General features: G+C 42.0%; 1 protein-coding gene across 6 annotated transcripts in view; it reads left to right on the top strand.

Moving 5' to 3' along the window:
* Positions 1 to 22,419, top strand: part of FAF1 (Fas associated factor 1) — a 466,037-nt gene that overhangs the window by 420,261 nt on the left and 23,357 nt on the right. The gene's annotated exons all lie outside the window — the stretch shown is intronic.

Raw genomic sequence — 22,419 nt, 5'->3', positions numbered from 1 at the left:
GTCAAGGATATTCTAGAACAGGGCTTCTTAAACTTTTTCCACTTGTGATCCCTTCTTACCTTTTGCCATGTTCCTTGGCTTTGCATGACCTAAGGGCATAGGCATTGCAAAGTGTGCATGCTTTGTGTTCAGAACCAAGGCTACAGTGAAGTTGTCCAGTGCCACTGGGACAAGTGCTATCAGAAACACCTTGAATTCATTACAAGTGTGATTTTTAATTAATTTTTGATTGTTGAACTTTCAGATATCTTTTACTGTTGCCAAATTTCTCACAACCACATGGGGTCTCCACCCTCAGTTTAAGAATCACTACCTAGAGCAGAGGTGTCAGATACAGAGCCTATGGACTAGTGCAGAGGGCAGCCATGCCAGATTTAAATGATTAAATGTAATTGGGAAATATGTAACAAAATAAAAATATGATAGAATATAGTTAGTGTTCATTTGTGATTTTCCAAGTCGATATGCAGCCAGGAAGGATCTTTATGCATGATTAATAGGCCCATTTATCTTGGAATGTAACACCACTGCTCTACAGCCTGACCAGATTTGCTGGGCCCACCTGACACAGACTTGTATGCATGGGGTAATACTATTCACATTCAAATCTCAGTGAACTGAGGGAGATGCCAGGTAAATGGTGGTCCATCCCTACCTACAGAGCTACTAGAGTTTCCACAGGGTTGTTTTGTAATCACCATCTGTAGCTGCAGGATTAGTGTCTAATTTGGAAAAGTCCTCTAAAGTTACAGCCAGACTAGCAGGTCATTCAAAAGCACAGCTGAAAATGCTGTCTCCTCAGTTAGGACTATGGCTGTGCCTCTGGGAGCAACAGCTCCTCATTGTTGGCCTTTTCTCCACAGGCTTAAAAGCTCTTTTTCACAGAGGTGTCTGGCATCAGGTGCGGTGTGCACAGTACTGTTTGGGAGACAACAGAATGAAGTGACATTGTCCTTGCTCCAGGGATGCTTACGGTAGTTGTTTGAGCATGACTTGTCTTCTTGAAGAAAGGAGGGATTTCTCTTTCCTCAGGCTTTTTCTCTAAACTCAGCCAATTTGACATGTTGGTCCCATATTGGTGTCAGCCTTCCTTCCATGAACATCACCCAGACAGTACCCCACCCTTGCCCCCAGTGCTAGATGGGAAAGCAGTCATCCTGCCCCTCCCCTCAGGTCTAGGAGCATTTCTGGACTACGTGCTCCCACTGCTGCTGACGACTCCTTCAGTCACCACTCTCAACCCAGGTCTGTTCAGATATTAATGGGCTGCTGTTTTCTTGCCTCGTTTCCTTATCAGCCCCAAGGCCCAGACCACCAAGAAATGAAAAGGAAGACCAATTTCTGCATTCCATGTGCTTTATCTCCACTGGCCCTGGTCTCTCCTTCCTTCTCCTTCCCTCTCTTAGCTTCTTACTTTATCCCTTTGCTTTATTCTTGCTTCTCCTTCCCTATCCTTTCTCCTCATTTTACTCTTGTTTTCTTCCTTACTGTCTCTCCTTTCCTCTTTTTCTTATATTCATTGCGTTCCATTTCCTGCATCTTTTCCTTCTTTTTTCCTGCCTTAAAGGTTTACAAAGCCTTTAACATACATTATCTCATTTGATCCTTACAGAAACCCTGTAAGGTAGTTACTATTAACTACATTGAATAGATGAGGAAATGGGTTGTGAGAGATTAATGATTTACCCACTGTCACAAAGTTAGTTCAAATCAAAGCAGTATTTGAACCTGGTCTTCTGATTCCAAGTCTGGCCAACCAGCTGCCCACTTACTATGCTCAAATAATGGGTGACCCTCCCGGCTCTGACATACTTTAATCTATTCTCTATTTCCTGGCAACCTTAATTCTGGCTTTAGATTCATTCAGAGTGGCATTTCACATGATATATTCTGAGAGTGACAATATACACCCTTGTTATACTCCATTTTCAATCTGAAAACCAATCAGTTGCGCCATGTCTGGTTCTAATTATTGCTTCTTGACCATCATATTGATTCCTCAGGAGACCAGTAAGATGATGTGGTACTCCCATCTCTTTGAGGACTTGCCACAACTTTTTGTGATCCACACAGTCAAAGGCTTCAGTATGGTCAGTGAAGCAGAAGTAGAATTTTTTAAACTCCCTTGCTTTCTCTATAATCCAGAAAATGTTGGCAGTTTAGTCCCTAGTTATTCTGCATCTTCAAAAACCAGCCTGCTCTTCTGGTACTTTTTGGTTCCCACATTGCTGAAGCCCAGCTTGTAGAATCTTAAGCATAATCTTGCTGGCATGTGAAATGAGTACAATTGTTCAGTAATTTAAATATTCCTTGGCATTGCCTTTCTTTAGTATTGAGACATGAATTGATCTTTTCCAATCCAGTGGCCGCTGTTGAGTTTTCCAAGTTTGATGGTGTATTGAGTGCAGCACTTTTAACAGCATCATCTTTTAGGATTTTAAATAATTCAGCTGGAATTCCATCATCTCCACTAGCCTTATTGGTAGCAATGCTTCCTAAGGCCCACTTAACTTCATTCTCTAGGATGTCTGGCTCTAGATCAGCAACCATACTCATCATGCTCGTATGTGATGTTAGGACACTTTTTGTGTAGTTCTTTTGTGTGTTCTTGCCACCTCTTGTTAATCTCTTCTACTTCTGTTACCTACATTTTTGTCTGAAACTTTCCCTTGATATCTCTAAGATTTTTTTTTAGTGAGATCTCTTATCTTTCCCATTCTGTGTTTTTCTTCTATTTCTTTGCATTGCTTATTTAACTACATAGTTAATTTGATTTCCATATTGACTATCAGTGATGTCTGTGTGTAGGGTTGCCTTTTGGACTGTTGAAAAGAAAGTGTTTGCTATGACCAGCAAGTTATCTTGCAAGATTATGTTAGTCTCTGCCCCGCTTCATTTTGTACTGCAAGGCCAGACATTATTCCAATTATCTTTTAATTTCCTACTTTAGCATTCTAATCCTTTATAAAGAATGTGACGTCTTTTTTTTTTTTTTTTGGTGTTATTTCTAGAAGATGTTGTAGGTCTTCAAAGAACTGATCAACTTTGACCTCTTTGGCATCATTGGTTGGAGCATAGACTTGTATTACTGGGATGTTGAACAGTTTGCCTTGGATTCTAACAGATATCCTTCTGTCATTTTTGAGATTATATCCTAGTACTGCTTTTCTCACCCTTTTATTGACCATGAGGGCTACTCCTTTTCTTCTAAGGGATTCTTGCCCACAGTAGTCTGTGTAGTGATCACCTGAATTAAAGTCATCTGTTCCTATCCTAAAGTTCACTGATACCCAAGATGTCAATGTTTAAACTTTCTCCAGTTTGACTATATCCAGCTTATCTTGGTTCTTAGATCTTACTACATTCCCAGTTCCTATGCATTATTGATTTTTACAGCATCAGACTTTAATTTCATCATCGGACACATTTGCAGCTGAGCTTCCTTTTGGCTTTGGCCCAGCTGCTTCTGTGTAGTTGTCCTCCAGTCTTCCCCAGTAACCTATCAGACACCTTCATACCTGAGAGACTCGTCTTGCAATTTCATCTCTTTGTGACAAAAGTACTAGAGTGGTTTGCTAGTTCTTTCTCCAGTGGATCACCTTTTGTCAGACCTCCCCACTATGACCTGTCAATCTTGGGTAACCCTTCATAGCACAGCTCATAGTTTTCATTAGGCTCTGCAAGCCCCTCTGACCCAGCAGGGGTCTTCTCACACATACATCTCACATAATCTGTGCTACTGTACTGTGAAGTAGATACTGTTGTTATCCCCACTTTGCTGACAGACTGAGGCCCAGAGAGTAACTTGCCCAGAAGCACACAGGAATAGGAAAGCCACAATTTTAACTCACTATTTTGACTAAATCAAAATCTCATTTTCTGGAGAATTAAATTTAATGTTGAGGAGACTTTTATTTGCTCATTTGGACCAGGTGTATGTGTGCTCTGCCTCTTGCAAATGATCAAAAGTACATTGAATATTTGTTTTATAGTCCTGTTACTTCTAGTCAGGAAGCTACGAATTCAAATCCCACGTGAGCCACTGACTAGCTGTGTGACCCTAGACAAGTTCTTCATCTGTCTGAGCCAGTTTCTTCATCTTTACAATAGGGACAGAAATGCCTGTGGTTCCTGCCTCATCGGGTTGTTGTGAGACTCAAAGGAGATCATTTATGCCAAGCACTGTTCAAATCATCAGGTGCTACAGGCAAGTAGCCTCTACAGGACTGAGACTACTGGGAAAACAAACTCTAGGACGTCAGTCAATAAAAAATATGTCTACCAACTGTGCACAGAGAAAGCCCTGGGTTCAGTAGGATGCACGATGTGAGGGGTGTCAGGACAGGCAGCCCCTGAAGCCAAGAAGAGTCCCAGAAGAAAGCCTCAGAAAAGGCTCAGAGATGGGGGATGGGACATAGGAGGTCAGTCAATTAGGTTGGAATGTAAAACATTCCAACAGGGGATTCATGTGAAATCAATCAGGATCCAGATTGTGAAGGACTTGAAATATCAAGCTAAGGATTCAGGGAAACAGACTAGAGACTGGAGAAATCATGGTGAAAGGTTAGATAGTCTCTCTCCTTAGAAAAATTTAATCTACTCTAGGAGAATGACATGTTCAGAATCACATGCTACCTGAGCAGCAGGGTGTCACATTCTGGGGCATCACCAGGAAAGACAAAGACTCCCTGCGAGTGTCAAAGATCATGACAAAATTGGCAGTGACTTTCACAGAGTGCACAATGTTTGGACAACTAAGCAACCCTGGAGAGAGTACTGTGTCTTGAGTCAGACCTGAGTTCAAGTGTAGTCCTCCTTAGACGGTTACTTAGCTGTGTGACCCTGAGGAAATCACTTGAGCCCTGTGTGCCTCAGTTTCCTTATCTGTAAAATAGTGGTAGTAATAATAGCACCTGCATGCTTGGGTCGTTGTGAGGACCAAGTGAAATAGCATTTGTCAGGTGCGTAGCACGGTACCTGGCACACAGCAGGCACTGTGTAAGTGTTTATTCCTTTCTTTTCCTCTTCCCGTCCCCTCCTCGCTCCAAGTGGTATGTTCTGTGTCCTAGAAGAGAAAGGGAAGTGTCGCGAGTAACGCACCTGTGCTCTCTAGGTTATAAGGGAGAATAATGTGGGCCTTTAAAAAGGTGAAGACTGCTATCAAAACAGAAAAGCACAGGTATTAAGAAAAACCTCACCTGGGACCCAGGTAATACATGGGGCTGATGGCCATGAAGCTGTTCTAAGAGAGAGAACTGAATATTAGAGCTGCTTCTCATCTTCTGTGAGTCGCAGGGATGGTGTGGATCCTCAGATGACATCAGGAAAGAGAGCACAAGGTGATCATCTTAGAGTGGAGGACATCTCAGAGGGCACTTCATCTTATCCCCTCATTCCATAGCCAGGGAAACTGAGACCTAGAAAAGCTAAGTAATTTTCCCAAAGTCACAGAGGTAGGAAGGAGGATCCAGTAAGAATCAGAGTTGGATAGACAATTAGCTGTCATAGTTTACTTCTTGTCAAGAGTTATACTGCTATGCAACTGAAAAAACTAGAAAAAGAACAAATTGAAAATCCCCAATTAAATACCAAATTAGAAATACTGAAAACCAAAGGAGAGATTGATAAAATTGAAATTAAGAAAATTATTCAACTAACAAATGAAACTAAGAACCGGTTTTATGAAAAAACCAATAAAATTGATAACCAAATTACCAGTATCAAAAATGAAAAAGGTGAATTCACCTCCAATGAAGAAGAAATTAAAACAATAATTAGATATTATTTTGCCCAACTGTATGCTCATAAATTGACAATCTTAATGAAATGGATGAATATTTACAAAAATATAAATTGCCTAGATTAACAGAAGAGGAAGTAAAATACTTAAATAACCCCAAAAAAAGAAATTGAACAAACCATCAGTGAACTCCCTAGGAAAAAATCTCCAGGGTTAGATGGATTTACAAGTGAATTTTATCACACATTTAAAGAACAATTGATTCCAATACTATATAGACTATTTTGGAAAATTAGTGGAGTCCTAACAAATTCATTTTATGATAACAGATATGGTGCTGATACCTAAACCAGGAAGAGCCAAAACAGAGAAAGAGAATTACAGACCAATTTCCCTAATGGATCTAGATGCAAAAATTTTAAATAAAATATTAGCAAAAGGATTAGCGTAACCTATCTTGAGAATAATACAGTTTGATCCAGGGTAATAAATGAATGTGTTTTCTGTAGATTGAATAATGTGACACAGATTTTTAAAAATAGTTGTAATTAAAACTGTACAAGTTTATTTGAGTAAAGTAAAAAATACTGGATTTACCTTGAATCTTGCAAGTCTGATCAAAAAGACCTTCAGCTGAAAGGGGAGAAAAAGTTACTTAAGCATGTCCCCCATGATAGATAGTATAGAGAACAGCTACAAAGCACAACCCAAAAGATCTGATAATAAAATTTATTGCCTCAGATATCTACCTATATACTAAACCTGGCAAACAAGTAAAATGAGCTAGAGCAGAAAACCTAATTTAAGGAAAGGAATTCATCCTTGTGCTTCCCACTGAGACTCATGGCTGCATTGTGGTATGTGTTCTGTTGTGGTGGTAGCATTAAGAGAGAAACCAAACTGAATCCAGGGCAACACGCACAGAAGTGATATTACCCTCAGATTATACAACAGACCATCTGCAAGGAAAAAGGAAATGGATGAGAGTAATTCAGGGAATAGATGTCAAGCCTGTCACAGAATCAGGAGATAGTGATAAAAAGTCCAGTTATTCAGGCATGTGTGGGAACACACTTTCTGCCAAAAGCAGAGCAAGTTGTCATTTTTTGATCTGATGTCATGATAATTTCACACTTTAAAAAGTAGAAGCAATAAGGGTATACTCTTTGGGATCTACTTTGGAAAAAAAACAACTATTCAATCTTGTCATTTGGGGTAGAAAAGAGAAAAGCAAAGCTGGGAACTATCTGATGTGTTCCCTAGACTTGGGAGAGCAACTTTCCAAGAGTTCAGGAAAAAGTAAGCAAAATTTTATAGGTGTACCAGGCAGTTGAGCCAAGGAAGGACAGGATGCACTCAAGAATAAAATTCTGCATTTAGGGGAAAGAGGAAAACTGGGTATTGCCTACAGAGAATGATGTGGATGCCCACACCACCAAAGGGGACTCTGAGAAGACATGTACACAAGTACATGTAAAGAAGATGGAAGCAAGAAAAGGTGAGAGGGTGGAAGAAAGCTGTCTTGTCCCCCTTAAGTCTTCTCCAGGAAAAATACTCCATTGCTTAAACCAGTCCTGCTATGCCATGAACTGGATGCCCTTCCCCATCCTGGTTACTCCTCATCTAGACACCTCCCAGCTCATCAGTATGCTTCCTACATAGTGGTACCACTAGTGAAAACAGTACTTCAGATGAATTCTGAACCAGGCAGAGGACAGTGAGGCTGCCTGTACCCAACCCCAAGCACTGTGCTTTTCTTAATACCATACTGCCAGAGACCTTCTTTGCCACCTTATCAAAATACTGACTTATGTTGAGCTTGTAATCCCATAAAACCCCATGGTCTTTTTCAGACAAACCACTGTCTATTTCTCCCCCACCCTATCCTTTTGGAATTGATTTTTTTGAACCCAAGTATAAGAATTTTGTATTTCATCTTATTTTCTACCCAGTGCTATACGTTCTCGAGATCGTTTTAGATCCTGACAATGTCATCCATTAGATGATCTATCTCTTCCAGCTTTGTCATCTGAAAAGTTGATGAACATACCATCTATGCCTTTGTCCAAGTCACTTACAAAAAGGTTAAACAGTTCAGGGCCAAGCATAGATCTGTAAGTCACTCCACTGGAAATCTTCCAAGTTGACATAGAACCATTAGTGATACGTCTTTGAGTCCTGCCATTCAACCCATTAAGAATTACTGAGGTAGCTAAAAGGCAAATGGATAGGGCATTAGACCTGAGGAAGACCTGTATTTGAATCTAGCCTCAGTCACTTACTATGTGTGTCACTATGTGACCCTGGGCAAGTCACAGAACCTTCTACAAGCTTTAATTTGTTGAGTGTTTATAATAGATTGGATTATTCAGAATACGTGGACAGGACCTGTCTGTAATCCAGGGCACTGCCACCTGCTATGAACTCAGAATCACTGACAAATTACTTTGCATTCATGGTACTTCTCATTGAAAGACATGCTTTTAAAGACTTAAAATCTAAATGATAGTTAATTCCCTTGTGAACAGAAACAACCACATGTGTAATTGCACAGATTAATCTCTTCCAGATACTTCTTGTACTTCCCAGAGCCAAGGATGGTACTCCTGAGCCCATGCACACATGTGTTGGCATGCCATGGCCCATAGCCAGGGCCCCAATTTGGGTGCCAGCACCAGCACAGAGAAAGAATATTTGAGCCCTCTCTGCTCTGCATATAACCAGTCCTAATGTAGAGCCCTTTTTGTCAATTCCCACAGCCACCTTTGATCTGAAATTGTGACTTCAACTGGCATTTTGAGGACTGTCTTTTCTAATGGTTTCATTAGGAGTGTTTGTGTGATCGACCTTTCTGCAGAACCAAGAATACTCAAGGGAAATGTGATGTAGAAAATCATTCAGGCTGCCTGGGATGATGGGGAGCTCTCCTCCTCACTAGCAGTCTCCAGACAGAGTCAGAGTGACCACAGACTGCTTCCAGCTGCTCTCTAAGAGCCTCCTGGGACAGGCAGAGTTGCTGATGTCCTGGCAGGGTGATTTGTCTGTGATCACACAACTACTAACTATGAGGCAGAGTGATTTGGAAGACAGACTCCCTAAGACACTTACTGGCTATGAGTCAGAGAGCCTCTCTCAATATGTTTTCTCATCCTTTTTTTTTTTTAATTCTTTAAAATGTATTTTTAAAGGCATTCTTTCCTTTTTAAATTTGGAGTTCCAATTTCTCTCTCCCTCTACCCCACCCACTGAGAAGACAAGCAATATGATATCAATTATACATGTGAAAACATGCAAAAAAATTCCATATTGACCATATTCCAAAAAAAAAAAAGAAAAGAAAAAGAAAGTGAGAAAATTATACTTTAGTTGCACTCAGAGTTCATGAGTTCTCTCTCTGGAGGTATATAGCACTTTTTCATCATGAGTCCTTTAGAATTATCTTAGATCATTGTATTGATCAGAGTAGCCAAGTCTTTCACTGTTGCTCATCATTACAACATTGCTTTTACCATACACAATGATCTCCCAGTTCTTCTCACTTCGGTTTGTATCCATTCATATAAGACTTCTCGAGTCTAGGCTCTTTGTTTGATTAAGGCTTTCAAGTAGAACAATATTTTTTTCTATAACAGTGAAAATAATTTATTACAGAGAAATTAATTGGTACAAGAATATTCTCCTTACCCATCTTTCCCATTCTCTATACCATCGCTTTCTATATCTTTTATAACTAAGTGATAGAATCATCCAGTAATTCTTAAACTATCTCATTCTGTTTTCCAAGTCATTTTCTCTGATGAAACATTTCACATTTTCTTCTATTGTTTCATTCATTTGTCTTTCTTTATTTTATTGTTTCTTGATGTCTCATGGAGTCGTTAGCTTCCACTTGCCCATTTTTTATTTTTAAGGAATTATTTTTTTCAGTCAGATTTTGTACTTTTTTTTCCCATTTGGCCAATTTTGCTTTTTAGGGAGTTCTTTTCTTCAGTAAATTTTTGTGTCTCTTTTTACCATTTGGCCTATTCTGCTTTTTAAGGTGATATTTTCTTCAGCATTTTTGTGCTTTTTTTACCAAGCTGTTAATTGTCTTTTCTTGATTTTCTTGCATCACTCATTTTTCCCCCCCAGTTTTTCCTCTACCACTCTTATCTCCTTAATTCTTCCAGGAATTCTTATTGGGCTTGGGTCCAGTTGCATTTTTCTCAGAGGCCTCGTTGCAGCTGTTTTCACATTGCTATCTTCTTTTGAGTTTGTGTCTTGGTTTTCCTTGTGGCCATAGTAGCTTTTTATTATCAAATTCTTTGTGTTGTTGTTTGCTCATTTTTCCAGCCTATTTTTTGACTTAGAACTTTATGTTAAAGTTGGTCTTTGCTCTTCTTGGGGTAGGAAGGCACTGTCCAAACTTCAGGCTTTTTCATGCTACTGTTTTCAGAGCTAGTTTTCAAGTTCTGCAAATTTTTGCTGTTTCAGGGTGGTGTGATCTGGGGAGAGTTATGGTCAGTGATCTCTGGTTGTTACCCAGGGCTTTTCTATCTGCTTTGGTAGCATGACCAGTGCCTCTGTATTCTTGTGACTGACCACCGGTACTCCACTCTACCCTGGAATTGTGACCCACAATTGCTTATGAGCAATAGAGTTGCCAGTCAACACCAGCTGTACCCAGTGCCAGCAAAGGATTCCCTGTAATCTCTTTCTGACCAGTCGTCTGATGCCCTTACTGTCAGTGGGCTGAGAGCTCTAGAAGCTGCTGCTGCCATATGTTTGGGCTCCACCCAGTGTCACCAACTTCTGCTGACCTTCTAAATGTTCTTAGTCCTGAAAAATGTATTACCCTGGCCTTTTGTTGGCTCTGATGTTTCAGTTTGATTTGAGATACTATTTTAAAGTTTTTTGGAGGAGAATGTTGAGAGAGTTCTGTTGTAATCTACCATCTTGGCTTTTCCCCCAATATATCCAAGGTATATTTTCTCCTCATCCTTAAAATGTAGGTTCATAATCCCTGTGAAGTCCTGAGAAACAAAAACAAATGAGAGAATGTGTACAAATCACTTTGCATACCTTAAAACACTAGGTAAACTTCAGTAGTATTATCATCATATATTGGGATAAGGATTTAAAACCAAGTCCAAATTAGTGGCAAAGCCAGGGCTTGACCTCAGTTCAGGGTCATAAGGGTTCATCCCACCATGCTGGATGAGGTAGTTCACTTGAACTGGAATCAAACCAAGAGGAAGGAAATTTTTCACATCCCTACTAAGTTAAGGAATAGTTGCCTTCACTCCCCACCCCTTCCTCTGAGCCAGTCCTGTGATCCTCGGACCAAGGCAGCTGCTGCCTCCTTCTCCCTCTTCTCTCACCATTGTAGAGGGTAAAAAGGGGTGGAGAGGTAAGCTGGGAGGGGTCTCCCTACATGTCTTCCTTGTAGATTCTTCCTGTAGAGGGGCCTGTGGAAACAAGCCCCAGTCAAGGAAGCATCTGCTGTGTCAGGCTCTGGAGATAAAGCTCCGAAGTCCCTGTCCTCACACCTTCTGATAGGGGAAACACCTTCTACGTGGAGAGGTAAGTACAGACAAGATCAGGAACTGGGCCTGTGCTTTCAGCAGGGTAAGGAGGCACCTTCTGCACAGCAGCACTGAGAGGCTAAGTCACCTGTCCAAAGTCACACAGCCAGGCTTCATCAAAGGCAGGACACAATACAAATATATGCCAAGGGCCTTCAGGGAAGGAGACTGGTACCTGGGGCTTGGGAATAGGTAGAGAGAGGCACCAGGAAGAACTGGGGCTCCCCTTCATGAACAGTTAGAAACTCTTTACCTCCAGAAGGACCCTTATTGGAGGCCCCCCTCAAATGTGGGGCAGAGGAGACTTGGCTGACAATATCAGCTCTGCCACTGTGACCTCGAGGAAGTTATTCTTCCTCAGCCTTAGCTTCATCCTCTGAAGTGAGAGGGCTCTTCCCCTGATCTCCAAGGCCCTTCCCAGCTTGGCCATTGCAGATTCCAAGGGCCCTGTGATGAGGCTTGGGTGCAGATGAAGATCCTCTGAGCCCTCGATCTCCCAGCCTTCTGCCTCCATGTCCTGCAGGCTTTACTTGTGAGCTCTGGGGCTGAGACTATGCATCACAGGCAGTTTATCTAGTGCCTGGAGCTCTTTATTTACTGTAGCTGAAGGCCTTGGTGAGCTGAGGCTTTGACAGGATTTCACACTGATTCATCAGAGCCCTGGCTCAGGATCAGGTGGCAGCTAAGTCACATAAGGTTATTCAGAACGCATCAACAATGTTGCTTAATAATTCAGAACCAGTTTGTTCTGTTTAGGGTATTAAGAATTTTTAAACCCTTTTAATTAGCCAATTCTAACAGCAATTTAAATGAACAAGGAAAAATCTGTTCCTTCCTGAAAGGGTGACTGTGGTAGCTTCATGGAATGCAGGCTGTATAGTGCAGCCCAGGCCCAGCAGTGTGCACAGGTGGAGCCACTGGCCCTTTCAGACCCCAGGGAAGGGCAATTCCTTTCTTTAGGTGCCTAATGTCTTATTGGGTCCCCTAAAAGGAACTGGGGAGATCAAGATGGATAAGCCCCCAGTCCTGCCTAGTAGAGGGATGAGAGACAGGCACTTAGAATACTTCAGTACTTTGAGGATCTGGGATTTTTCCAATTCAGGCCCAGCCTCCACTGACAGAAATCATAGTCTCCTGTGCAGATAAAGTTATCTGCGCTTATAACCCCATAGAATCTCAGAACTGTAAGGAATTCATCCTTTCCACCTAGAACTGAAGTAGGAATCCCTTCTCTACAAAACATTTCCTCTCCTTTAAGATCTCTAGTGATGGGGGGAATTTACTGCCTCAAGCCTCTTAACCTCATACCTCAGTTGACTACTTTGCACCTTTTCCCCATTGCTTCTAATTCTAGCTTTGGGGGCCAACTAGAACAAAGCGAATCCTTCATGCATATAGCAGGACACTTGACCTTACAAACACTTGACTCCAAACCCCTGGAGTCTTACCTTCTCTAAGGCAAATATCCCCAGTTTCTTCCGTACTTCCTCATATGGCATGAATTAGAGGTCCTGTTCTGTCCTGGCTTCCCCTAAACTGTGATGCCCAGATGTGAGCACCTTGGGCCAGTTATACTCTTACCACAGGACTACCTTTTTTCGACATTATGTTCCTATTATTTATCCAGTGAAGAGGAACTCATTGTCTCACTAGGCAGACTGATTAATAGGAAGCTCTTTATACTGAACCTAAATTTGCTTGTCACCCTTCCCTCCCCTGCTACTCTTCCATCACTACTAGTTCTGCCCTCAGGGGCCAAGCACAATAAGTCTAATACCTCTTTCATAGAGTGAATTTCTGAAAATAGCTCTCAAAGTGACATGCCCATGGCTCCTGAACCAGCCTTTAGGGTGCCTGCTTCCATGTTTGAGAGTTCTCTCCACCCAGAACCATCTGGGCCTCACAAGAACCTCCCCACCATTCCTCAGTTGCCATCACTGGCTCCAGTCTCCATCTCTCCTTGGCATTTCAGACCCTCAGGTTCAGCTTGTCCAAACCAAGCTCTTTGTCTTCCCTGCTTCTCCCTGTGTGACCTTTGTGCTCACACTTGTAACAATAGGATTGTCTCTGACCTTTCCTTTCCCTCACTTTTCAGTGAGTTGCCAAAGTTTGTGGATTCTCCCTGCAAAATCTCTGGATTCGCAAAATCCTCTCTATTGTCCTAGCCGCCATTCCAGTCCAGACTGGTCTGTGAGCCTCTTTGTAGGTCTCCCACTTCTAGAGCATCCACCATGCCTTTGTCCAACTGGCCATCCTTGTACAGAGCTCTGGATGTCAGGCCTCAACTCATAACTCTTCAGGAGTGTCTCATCACATACCAAATCGAGTTAGTTCCTTTGTCTGCTAGTCAAAGCCCTCCTCTGTCTAGAGCCCTTTCCCACTCCTGGCTTTTGCTGTTGAATTGAGTTACTCGCTGTTTCTTGTATATACCCCTTGCTTTCCCACTTCTTTACTGTTTGTCCAGGCAGTCTCCTATGTATAAACTGCTCTCTCCATCCCTCCCCATCCTCTGAAACTTAACTCATGTGCCACCTGGGTGATTGGGGTGTCTGTCTGTAGTTGGCCCTTCTCCCCTCAGACCAAACATGCCACTTTATTTTCATCTCCCTGACCCATTTGTTACTTTGCTTTTATTTATTTATTTACTCTGTGTGTGTGTGTGTGTGTGTGTGTGTGTGTGTGTGATGTGTGCGTGCATGTACACAGCTGTAGTATCCCCTGTTACATAACCAGCTCCATGAGGGTGAGGATTACCATATTTAAACTTTGAATCTCTCCTAATCCTGAGCACTAGATCTCTGTACAGATTAGGCATTTACTGTCCACTGAACTGCATAGAACTGAAAGGACAGGTGCTAATGTCTCCATTATTATAGAGGAGGACTTCTCCAAGTCAGTAATGAAGGTAGTTCAAAAATCATGTTTCTATGTTGAACTATTCGCCCCCCACCCACCCCTTGGGCCTTGGTAAGTATTAGTTAGCTGATGATATCAGCGATAAGAGAAACCAGTGGAGCCAGGAGGGGATTTACCATACCCCATAATTAAATTTATTTTCAGCCTACTTTGCATTCTGCTCATAAAATCATGCACCGTCAGAGTTGAAAAGGCCCTGAGATCATCTCCACCAGCATTGCTCTACGTGTGAGGAACCTGCCACTGAGAGATGAGAGGCCTTGTGTGGAGTCACCTCCCAAGCTGGTGGCAGAGCTGCCCCTTGAACCCATCTCTTGACTTCCAATCCATTTATCTCACCTATTTCTAATAGCTTCCATATTAGTGGAATTGAGGTTTTCTCCTCTCAACACTCCTCTTGCAAGTCACCCCAAAAGTTAGGGAAACCCTCATCTCTGTTTGGGCCTCATCCAGGCTCCTACTGGCCAAGCCTTCAAAGCAAACACCTGCTCCATTCACAGTTCTTGCCTTCCAGTTTCATAAGCTTTTGCAGAGATAAAATGTAATATCAACATAGCTCTGAGAGAGCCTTGGTAACATTCAAGATATTCAAAGTGCTGCATCTGGTAACTGGAAGATTTAATGATCTCCTGCTGTTGGGGTAATTGGATAAGTAAATACATCAGAATAAATCATGATGGCGGCAAGCCTTTTGTGGACAGCTGAGGACTCAAGTCTTTTAACTCACGTTCAAAGCCAAAGCTCTAGGATGCTGTCTCTGGGGGGGGGGGGGGGGGGGGGGGGGTGTCTGTGTGTGTGTGTCTGTGTGTGCGTGTGTGCGCTCATATGTGAGAGTGCTCACTCTACCTTTCATAGCCTGGATATTCATCAAAATGTATTAGAAAGTCTCCCCAGACAAACTCCAACCAACATGCACAGCACCATGACAGGCTGTATGTGGAGTCAAGGGATGTAGGTTCAAGGTCTCTGGCTCTGCCACTTGCTGCTCTGTGACGTTGGTCAGGTCACATACGTGGGACTGGCATATGGTCCAAACCTCCCTCTACAAGGATCCCCTCTGTGACATCCCCAACAGAGGGTCATCCAGGCTCTGCCTAAAGACCTTCATGAAGAGGAACCCCAGCACCTCAGCAAAACTCTCATTGTTAGCAAGGTTTCATTATTATTAACAACACTAGTCACCAGTGGTGGCAGTCAGAATCTATCTGACACTGAATGGTTCCAGAACCTTTTCACATCCATTCTCTTATTCCTTTATAGGAAAGCAAGGCAGGATTTATAGTTTTTGTTGAATGCTTGCATCAGGACAGTGGCATGTCTAAGGTCATATAGTCCCTGGGGAGCAAAGCTGGAATTCTGACCCAGAAGAAAATTCAAGTGGAGTTAAATCATTACCATTCAATAACATGTCAATTTGGACACAGGCTCAGCTTTTTTCCCATTTTTCTAGCTTGTATAAAACCTAACTACGCCCATGGCTGCTCTCTTGGCCTGAGGACTCAAGAAAGAACAAGATTGCAGTTAAGAATGAGTAGAGCATCTTCCTCTGAATAGAAAGAAGTGTTTTTAAAATGCCCTTTTACAGTAAATATTCTGAATATGTACAATTAATCTGTTTTCAAAAGCCTTTGTTGGCACTGGGATCATGTGGCAACTGCCCCTTTGGGCAGCCACATTCCCCTCCCCCACAGGCCATGTCTGCTTGAAGGTTCAGTGCCCAGGACAGCATAGGCACTTCATAGCTGTTTAGTGAATATAGCCTGCCCTGGAAAGAGGGGATGCCACTCGGGCTCTGGTTGCCAGAAGCCAATCAGAACCCTCTTGGAATGGGAATTTCTCTCAGGGGCTCCCTGGCATGATGAGGTTCATTCACTACAAGTGTGTGCTTGCCTAGCTCTTCACCCATGAGCAGCTTGGTTAAACTGAGGAGACTGTTCCTGAAGACCCAGATTGGCATTCAGAGGTGGAAAGGCCCCTTGGCTGGAGAGCTGGCTCCAACACCCACCATAGCTTTGTGGCCATCAGCAAGCCAGTGTCTCTGGGAGCCTCAGTGTCTTCATGAAGGTGTTAGTAGGTGTGCTAACACTCCAGCTTTGTACCTCCCAGAGGCGTTGTTGTGCTCTTATTAAATTTAAGCTCTGTTACACTTCATGAGCTCTGGAAGGAGAGTGGGCTTGATTACTCCCTTCCCTCCTGCCCCATTACCAAAGCTGTGCTGGGCTCTGTAGGCAAAACCTTTTCTCTTCCATCATCTTATTGGATTCTTACAGTACATCCACGCATGCAAGCATACCCACTCACACTCATGCACACATGCACTCCCCTCCCCCCCCCCCCAGTCTCTCTCAATCTTCCTTAGGCATTTCTTTTTTTATATATATTTAAATTTATTTATTTAAGTTTTCAACATTCATTTCCACAAAATTTTGGGTTCCAAATTTTCTCCCCATTTCTCCCCTCCCCCTACCCCTAAACGCTGAGTATTCTAATTACCCCTATCACCAACCTGTCCTCCCTTCTAACATCCCTCCCTTCCCTTATCCCCATCTTCTCTTTTGTCTTGTAGGGCAATATAAATTTCTATACCCCATTACCTGTATTTCTTATTTCCTAGTTGCAAGAATAATACTCAACAGTTGTTCCTAAAACTTTGAGTTCCAGCTTCTCTTCATCCCCCTCCATCCTCACCCATTCCCTTTGGGAAGGCAAGCAATTCAATATAGGCCATATCTGTGTAGTTTTGCAAATGACTTCCATAATAGTCATGTTGTGTAAGACTAACTATATTTCCCTCCATCCTATCCTGCCCCCCATTTCTTCTATTCTCTCTTTTGATCCTATCCCTCCCCAAGAGTGCTCCCTCCTCCCACTGCCCTCCCTTCCAGTATCCCCCCCACCCTGCTTATCCCTTCCTCCCCCACTATCCTGTATTGTAAGATAGGTTTTCATACCAAAATGAGTGTACATTTTATTCCTTCCTTTAGTCAAATGTGATGAGAGTAAGCTTCATGTTTTTTCTCTCACTTCCCCCCTTTTTCCCTCCACTGAAAAGTCTTTTACTTGCCTCTTTTATGAGAGATAATTTGCCCCATTCCATTTCTCCCTTTCTCCTCCCAATATGTTTCTCTCTCACTGCTTAATTTCATTATTTAAAGATATGATCCCATCCTATTCAATTCACCCTTTGCTCTCTGTCTCTCTCTCTCTGTGTGTGTGTGTGTGTGTGTGTGTGTGTGTGTGTGTGTGATTCCACCAACTACCCAGATACTGAAAAAAATTTTCAAGAGTTACAAATATTGTCTTTCCCTGTAGGAATGTAAACAGTTCAACTTTAGTAAGTCCCTTATGACTTCTCTTTGCTGTTTACCTTTTCATGCTTCTCTTCATTCTTGTGTTTGAAAGTCAAATTTTCTTTTCAGCTCTGGTCTTTTCATCAAGAATGCTTGAAAGTCCTCTATTTCATTGAAAGACCATTTTTTCCCCTGAAGTATTATACTCAGTTTTGCTGGGTAGGTGATTCTTGGTTTTAGTCCTAGTTCCTTTGACTTCTGGAATGTCATATTCCACACTCTTCAATCCCTTAATGTAGAAGCTGCTAGATCTTGTGTTATCCTGATTGTATTTCCACAATACTTGAATTGTTTCTTTCTAGCTGCTTGCAATATTTTCTCCTTGACCCGGGAACTCTGGAATTTGGCCACAGTGTTCCTAGGAGTTTCTCTTTTTGGATCTCTTTCAGGTGGTGATGGGTGGATTCTTTCAATATTTATTTTGACCCCTGGTTCTAGAATATCAGGGCAGTTTTCTTTGATAATTTCATGAAAGATGATGTCTAGGCTCTTTTTTTGATCAAGGCTTTCAGGTAGTCCCATAATTTTTAAATTGTCTCTCTTGGATCTATTTTCCAGGTCAGTTGTTTTTCCAATGAGATATTTCACATTATCTTCCATTTGTTTTCATTCTTTTGGGTTTTGTTTTGTGATTTCTTGGTTTCTCATAAAGTCATTAGCCTCCATCTGTTCCATTCTAATTTTGAAAGAACTATTTTCTTCAGTGAGCTTTTGAACCTCCTTTTCCATTTATCTAATTCTGCTTTTGAAAGCATTCTTCTCCTCATTGGCTTTTTGAACCTCTTTTGTCAATTGAGTTAGCCTATTTTTCAAGGTGTTATTTTCTTCAGCATTTTTTTGGGTCTCCTTTAGCAAGGTGTTGACCCACTTTTCATGCTTTTCTTGCATCTCTCTCATTTCTCTTCCCAGTTTTTCCTCCACCTCTCTTACTTGATTTTCAACATCCTTTTTGAGCTCTTCCATGGCCTGAGCCCATTGAATATTTATTTTGGATGTTTGGGATACAGAAGCCTTGACTTTTATGTCTTTTCTTGATGGTAAGCATAGTTCTTCATCTGAAAGGATGGGAGAAGATATCTGTTCACCAAGAAAGTAACCTTCTATGATCTTATTTTTTTTTCTCCCTTTTTTGGGCATTTTTCCCAACCAGTTACTTGACTTTTGGGTCCTTTGTCAAGAGTAGGGTATACTCTGGGAATGTGTAAGATCTCAGTTCCTCCAAGGTAGCACAATCAAGTGTGTACTGGTCTAGATGCAGAGAGGGATTTTTGTACCCAGAATCTTAACAGTTACCTCTCCACAGCCACCTGGCCTCCAGTTCCACCAAGTCAGCAGTGGGGACTGATTTTCAGATAAGCTGGATGGGCAGGGCCATCATTCATTATGAGACGAAGACCAGCCACCTCAGGGCCTCTACTCAGGGCTGAGGTAAGACTCAGCTCTTCAGTGCCCCCAGGGGTTTTTACACTCCAATGGAGCGGTCCATACGGGCTGCTGTGTAGCCTCTGTGGCCGCTACCTGCTGCCAGAGCTATGGGAAGACCCTTCTCCCTTCCTGGCCAGCTGAAAAAACCCCATCACTGACCTTTGGTGCCTGTGGGTTGAGGGATCTGGGAACTGCTGCTACTGGGACTGGGGATTCTGCAACTGGAGATTCCGCCCCCAAGGGCTGTTCTCGAGCCATGCTGCCCAGCCAAGGCTGGGCTGGGCTCTGCTCTGTGTCCAGTGCAACAGACATTTCCCGTGGGCCTTTCAGGTCACCTGGGGCTGGAAATCTCTACTCTGTTGTTCTCCACTTCTGCTGCTCCACAGTTTGTTGAGAGTCCCTCCCTACAGGTGTTTTATGGGCTGTGTGGGGAGAGCCTCCGTATCTGTGTCTTTCTACTCCGCCATCTTGGCTCCACCCTTCCTTAGGTATTTCTGTTAGATTTTTCTGTGACTTCCAGAATACAAACTATCCTGTATGGTCCTTGCCTGGTAGAAAGGTTTTACCATCTTATGTCAGAGCCATAGAACATCAAAGCTAGATGGCCTATAGAAATCCTGTAACCCAATCTGTTCTCCAAGCTAGGGATCCCATCTTCTTTTTGAGAAGTAGTCATCCAACTTCTGCTTTAACCCTAGTCAGAAACAGAGAACTCACTGCATTTTGGGGCCACCTGCCTCACAGTTGAACAACCCCAATTGCTGGTGTAATCTTTCTTAGGTTGAATTAAACGCTATGCCGCTGTGAATTGCTCCTGGTTCAGCCCTTTGGGGCCAAACAGAACAAGTCTCATCCCTCTTTCACATGACAACCTTCTTTCCTTATCCACAAAATGGACGTGATCATATTTTCACCAATTCCTTTGGAAGGTTGTGAGGAAAGCCCCTTTGGAACCCTTAGTGCTAAGAAGTATTGCAGCCATTTATTATTATTACTCATGAGAAGCAGTCATGGCCCCTCTCTGAGGGTCCCATCTGCCTCCTTGGTGCTCCTGCTTCTGTCCTTGGAGGCCAAGCAGAATGCATTGCATCTCTCTTCATATCCTGATTTTCCCTTTTTTATTTATTTATTTATAGTTTTCACATTCATTTCCACAAGATTTTGAGTTCCAAATTTTCTCCCCATCTCTCCCCTCCTCCAGCCCAAAACACCACACATTCTGATTACCTCTTCTCCCAATCTACCCTCCCTTCTATCACACCTCTCATTTCCCTTATCCCCATCTTCTCTCTTTTCTTGTAGGGCTAGATAGATTTCTATACCCTATTACTTGTATTTCTTATTTCCCAGTTGAATACAAAAACAATTCTCAACATTCATTCCTTAAATTTTGAGTTCCAACTTCTCTCCCTTCCTCCCTCCCCATGCATCCCCACTAACAAGGCAAGCAATTCAATATAGGCTATATATGTGTAGTTTTGCTTAAGACTTTCATAATAGTCATGCTGTGAAAGACTAACTAACTATATTTCCTTCCATCCTATCCTGCCCCCTATTTATTCTGTTCCCTCTTTAGACCTTGTCCCTCCTCTAAAGTGTTTACTTCTAATTACTCCTTTCTCCCATTTGCCCTCCCTTCTATCATCTCCCCACCCCACTTATCCCCTTCTCCCCTACTTTCCTGTAGTGTAAGATAGATTTTCATACCAAATTGAGTGTGCATGTTATTCCCTCCTTAAGCCAAATGCGATGAGAGTAAGCTTCACTTTTCCCCTATCACCTCCCCCTTTTTCCCCTCTATTGAAAAAGCTTTTTCTTGCCTCTTTTATGAGAGAGAATTTACTTCATTCCAATTCTCCCTTTCTTCTCTCAATATATTCCTCTCTCACCCCTTAATTTTATTTTTTTAGATATCATCCCTTCCTGTTCAAGTCACCCTGTGCTCTCTATCTGTGTGTGTGTGTGTGTGTGTGTGTGCAATCCCTCCAACTACCCAAATACTGAGAAAAGTTTCAAGAGTTACAAATATTATCTTTCCATGTAAACAGTTCCACTTTAGTAAGTCCCGTGTGATTTAATTTTCCTGTTTACCTTTTCATGCTTCTCTTGACTCTTGTGTGTGAAAGTCAGATTTTCTATTCAGCTCTGGTCTTTTTCATCAAGAGTGCTTGAAAGTCCTCTATTTCACTGAATGACCATTTTTCCCCCTAACGTATTATACTCACTTTTTCTGGGTAGGTGATTCTTGGTTTTAATCCTAGTTTGTTTGACTTCTGGAATATCATATTCCAAGCCCTTCGATTCCTTAATGTAGAAGCTGCTAGATCTTGTGTTATCCTGATTGTATTTCCACAGTACTCAAATTGTTTCTTTCTGACTGCAATATTTTCTCCTTGACCTGGGAACTCTGGAATTTGGCTACAATATTCCTAGGAGTTTTTCTTTTCAGATCTCTTTCAGGAGGAGATCAGTGGATTCTTTCAATATTTATTTTACCCTCTGATTCTAGAATATCAGGGCAATTTTCCTTGATAATTTCATAAAAGATGATGTCTAGACTTTTTTTCATCATGGCTTTCAGGTAGTTCCATAATTTTTAAATTTTCTCTCCTGGATCTATTTTCCAGGTCAGTTGTTTTTCTAATATTTCACATTGTTTTCTGTTTTTTCATTCTTTTGGTTTTGTTTTATAATTTCTTGGTTTCTCATAAAGTCATTAACTTCCATCTGCTCCATTCTAATTTTTAACGAACTATTTTCTTCAGTGAGTTTTTGAAACTCCTTTTTCCATTTGGCTCATTCTTCTTTTTAAAGCGTTCTTCTCTTCGTTGACTTTTTGGGCCTGTTTTGCCATTTGAGTTAGTCTGATTTTAAAGGTGTTTTTTTCAACAGTTTTTTTAGTCTCCTTTAGCAAGCTGTTGATTGACTCGTTTTTCCTGATTTTCTTGCATTTCTCTCATTTCTCTTCTCAATTTTTCCTCCACGTCTCTTACTTGATTTTCAAAATCCTTTTTGAGCTCTTCCATGACCTGAGACCATTGCATATTTATTTTGGAGGTTTTGGATGCAGAAGCCTTGACTTTTATGTCTTCCTCTGATGGTATGCCTTGTTCTTCCTCATCTAAAGTAGAAGAAAATACCTGTTCACCAAGAAAGTAACCTTCTATAGTCTTATTTTTTCCCCCTTTTTGGGGCATTTTCCCAACCAGTTACTTGACTTTTGAGTCTTTTGTCAAGAGGAGGGTATACTCTGGAGACCTGTAAGTTCTTAGTTCCTCCAAGGTGACACAATCAAGGGAGAGGAGTTTACTCCTTTCCTGGTCTGCGCTCTGGTCTGGGAGCTACTGCAAGCTTTTCTGCTCAGGATCTGTGAGTAGAATTCCCTCTCTAGAGCCTCCACCAGCTCCACCAACCAGCGCTCCTC

This window comes from Notamacropus eugenii, chromosome 2, assembly GCF_028372415.1.
Source record: "Notamacropus eugenii isolate mMacEug1 chromosome 2, mMacEug1.pri_v2, whole genome shotgun sequence".
Lineage (NCBI taxonomy): Eukaryota > Metazoa > Chordata > Mammalia > Diprotodontia > Macropodidae > Notamacropus > Notamacropus eugenii.
This window is presented reverse-complemented; position numbering and strand designations above follow the sequence as displayed.